The sequence below is a fragment of the Ricinus communis genome, chromosome 5 (assembly GCF_019578655.1).
Source record: "Ricinus communis isolate WT05 ecotype wild-type chromosome 5, ASM1957865v1, whole genome shotgun sequence".
Taxonomy (NCBI): Eukaryota; Viridiplantae; Streptophyta; class Magnoliopsida; order Malpighiales; family Euphorbiaceae; genus Ricinus; species Ricinus communis.
The window spans coordinates 1,290,981-1,295,177 of record NC_063260.1 but is presented as its reverse complement, the minus strand read 5'-3'; the positions used below and the strand labels follow the sequence as shown (position 1 = coordinate 1,295,177).

Below are 4,197 nucleotides of genomic sequence, written 5' to 3'. Positions count from 1 at the left end.
TATTTAGAGTATTTATAACTCATACAACAACACTTATATTATGTTTGGTTAAAATATATAAAATTTATTTATAAATTTAAAGTTTATGTATTTTGAATAAAATAAAAATTAATTTAAAATTTTATATAATCAAATTTATATGAAATTGATTATGACCAAATTAAATTCTTATAAAATAAATAAAATTTAAAATAAATTTCATATTAATAAATCAATATATTTTATAATATTAAAAATATTTTTCCAATTATATCATGTCTATCTTATTTTTTCTTTTTAAATAAAATAAATTTTTTAAAATAATAATTCATGAAGAGTGCCTTTTCAAAAAAAGTTAGATCGAAAGAGTAACCAAAAACTTTTTGAGAGTAAGATTTAAAAAAATGTAGAAAAGAAAAATTAAACTGTTTCTCTTGCCTATTAATGTTGCTGCCTGTCCGTCCCAGAGAGAGATTCCCATAATAAATGTATATGGTTCGCTAAGAAAGTGAAGAGTATCACGATCATGTTCATGGCTGTTCGCTTTTTTAGACCCCTCTCTCTCTCTCTCTCTCTCTCTCTCTCTCTCTCTCTCTCTCTCTCTCTTCTTTTTAAAACTTTATCCCTCTCTTCTTTTTTTTCATTTTCATGTCCCCCCTCCCACTCTTTTGACAATCTTGCCCCCATTTGAAGAGTTTTCAAAAGTTAAAAGTAAAAATTACTAATGGAAAATTTTAATTACAGAATAATGTGTTAATAGTTTTAATCCAGAGCGAGTTCGACAGAACTTTTACGAGTGAGAAAGTACTAGATTAATTCAAGGCGTGTCGGAGATGATTTTTATAGGTAATAAAATACTACTTTAAGAGTTTTAACGCAATTACATATTTAAAATTCGAACTTGAAATTTTAGTTAAATTAGAAAAGACTCGTATCACCTGTCTACACGTTCTTGGATTTTATGTTTGATTTTCAAACAAAAGAGATGCAACCATAATTAATTAGGGTTAAGACTCAGGGAGAGAAAGAAAATTATTGCACCTGTATAAATTTAGAAATACAATTTTCCTTCTTTTTTTTATCTTTAGTAAAATAATCATAAATTAACCTCCAACTATGAAATCCCACTAATAAATGAAGTATTTTCTGACATAATACCATGACTTCTCTAATAAACAGATTCAAATTTTTTAATTATATTTGTCTAATGACTTTCCGCATGCTGTGCGTGTTAGAAAAAGAGAAGTGTATCATTTTTGAATGCATGTGAGAGATATTGAAACTATTAGTTCTTAAGGATTATGTTTATGTTTGAACTTTGTTTTAAGTGGTTTGATACACTATGCAATGAACCCTAGAATCATGAAGTAAGGGCAAAGAAGATATGAGAAAGAAAAGGGTGTAGATGTAGACAGAAAAGGTTATTTTGGGTGTTTCAATGGAGGTAAAATAAAATGTGCCCATAGGGTAATAAAAGCTTGAAGCAAGACTTATTACTAGTAAAGGAGAGAGTAAAAAGAAAAGATGGAGGGAAGAATAATGGATTTAAATGCAATGGCCCAGCTTTCTGCTTTGGTTGTCGCGGTTTTTTCTTTTATTTTCTTTTCTTTTGTGGTTAGAGTAGTCGTGGTTTTAAATGCTAAATGCAGGCCCTCTTAAATCCCTACCCAAACATTCCCATCTCTCCTTATAACCCTTCCTTCCCCTTTCTTCAAAAAAATTCACTGGTTTTTCTTTCTTCTCTTGTCTCTCTTTATGCCTCTCACACTCTATGGAGTCACATATAATCTCCCCAAGAGTGTATGAACCCACCTTTCTGCTTTTCTTTTCTGTCTTGAAATGATGGCTTCTTCCTCAAAATGTAAAAGAAAAATGAAAGGCACATAAGGGTTTTTGTGTTTATGCATTGGAATAAATGTGCATGAAATAGTGATTGTGATATTGGCCTGGTTCACTCAGACATGAAACCTATCCCTTCTCCTGCTTATTGCCTGAATAGGGTGTTGTTGCTATATGTTTTGATTGAGCCGTGCCAATATCTCAGTGCTGTTTCATCTGATTACTAGTGTTTAGATTGGCACTATCCAAACATCTAAAGGTTTTCCTTTAACCATGCCTTATAACTGTGTATTATATTATATTTGTATCTCTTGTTTTAGTATTCTTGTTCTTGTGGATGTTATCTATGTTAAGCTTGTCTCACGTTGTAAGATTGTTTTCATTGACAATGATATGGAACAGGAACATACCCAAAGAAACGGCAAGAGATCATGAGGTAGCTAGAGCAAATTCTCCAGAAGTTTGTTATATTAATTTACAAAAGAAGGCAATAATACTCTATATTCTTAGTACTCTGTTTCTTCTTTTTTTTTTTTTTTAAACAACTACTGTTTTGATTTATTTAGAGTGTCTCAGGACAAAATTCTTATGAGTAGTAAAATATTATTTTAAAAAATTTAATATTAATTATATATTTAAAATTTAAATTCAAGAACTTAGTTAAATTATATTTTTTATCTTTTTATTTACAAATAAAAATGAGGATAAATTAAGATATATACCTATTCATGCTAATTAAACCTATGGCGCATATGTTCAAATGCCTCTAAATTGGTGTCTGTGTATATAAACTGATGCAATCTAATTCTTTAATCACCATTTTTTCAGAATTTGAAAATTTGACTCTAAACTCTATTATTAACACATATGGCTTCTTTCAAAGTGATTTGATGTAAACATTGGCGCAAGACAAGTGTACAAGCTAACTTTATTTGGCAAGTGGGTAGGAGATAGTCACCATATAGAGATCTCATTATTAACATAAATCTCTCTCAAAAAAGAAAAACAAAACAAAAAAAATAACACACAGTTATCACATCATAAATTAAATTAATTATATAGCGATATAATTTTATTTATTAATTATTTTATTTATATTAGTTAATTTATTTATTATTATTAATAACTCATAATTAAATTAATAAAAATATAATAATTAATAAATAAAATCACATATTATTATATAATTAATTTAATTATAAATATCATAATAAACTGAAAATGCTTAAAAATTAAAAAGAAAAAAAAAAAAAGAAAAGGGCCCAGTCAGCTTGGAATAGATACCCTTTATTGCATGTATCCAAAGAAAAGGAAAGTTTGCCCTATTGATAATGAGACTTGAGGCTGTGCGTACCTGTTTTTCTTTTCTCTCTGAAAAGACTTGAAACCTATACGTCAATTAAATCATAATCATGAGACAAGGCTTTGGTGAATCTAATTAATATGCCATGGAGCTGAGGACTCTATACATCCATATATGGTTGAGCAGAATTAATTGCATTTTTTCCTTTTCTTTTCTTCTTTACAATTAAACAAGAGAAAGCGAAAGCTAGTTTTTATATATATATTTATATTAATTTTTAAAATTTAATTTTTTTTGATATGTATGCTTATATTTTGACACATGAGTTTATTTGCTTACTTTTGACACATGGAATTCAAGCTTATCTGTAATTTTATAATTTTTTCTATTAATTTATGGATTCATAAATTACATTTCTAATTAGACAATGACTCTAATTTTAAGAAGTAGTATATTAATTATATTTTAATATTATGTTAACTAATAAATAATTTTTTAATAAAATAATGATACTAATTCTATCCTAAAAAATAGCATATTAATTATATTTTAATATTTTATTAACTAATAAATTAGTTTTATAATTAGATAATAATTTTAATTTTAAAAAATAATATCTTAAATTATATTTTTAATATTATATTTAATAATAAATTAATTTTTTAATTATATAATAAATTTTTAATTCTAAAAAATAATAATATCAATTATATATGATCGTACAACGCGCGAGTAAACTGATAATATTTTATAAATGTGTTGATTTTATGCACGAATATGAGATAAATAAGCATTAAAAGTTTTATTGATTCTAATTAATTAGAACACTAAAAATTTGAAAAGAAATTAAAAAAAAATATGTTTGTTTGAAATTTTATTCATAAAAAATACTACTTTATCCACTAGAATGTAGAATATAAATAAAACCTTAATTTCAATCTAATAAGAATAGAATGGTTAAATAAGTCAACAAAGTCCCAATTTATATCATAAAAGAAATTCAATGAATTACATAAAATAAAATATTTATTTGAATGAAGCAAATGCCACCTACGATTAATTCAAATTTTTACTGA

The 4,197-nt window shown here is 25.9% G+C and overlaps 1 long non-coding RNA gene across 1 annotated transcript; it reads left to right on the top strand.

Moving 5' to 3' along the window:
- The first annotated feature begins 1,504 nt into the window (after nucleotides 1–1,504).
- On the top strand, nucleotides 1,505–2,330 carry LOC112536585. Its single transcript, XR_003080577.2, has 2 exons — nucleotides 1,505–2,077; nucleotides 2,221–2,330. It is a non-coding gene; the product is annotated as an uncharacterized LOC112536585 (long non-coding RNA).
- The last annotated feature ends 1,867 nt before the right edge of the window (nucleotides 2,331–4,197 follow it).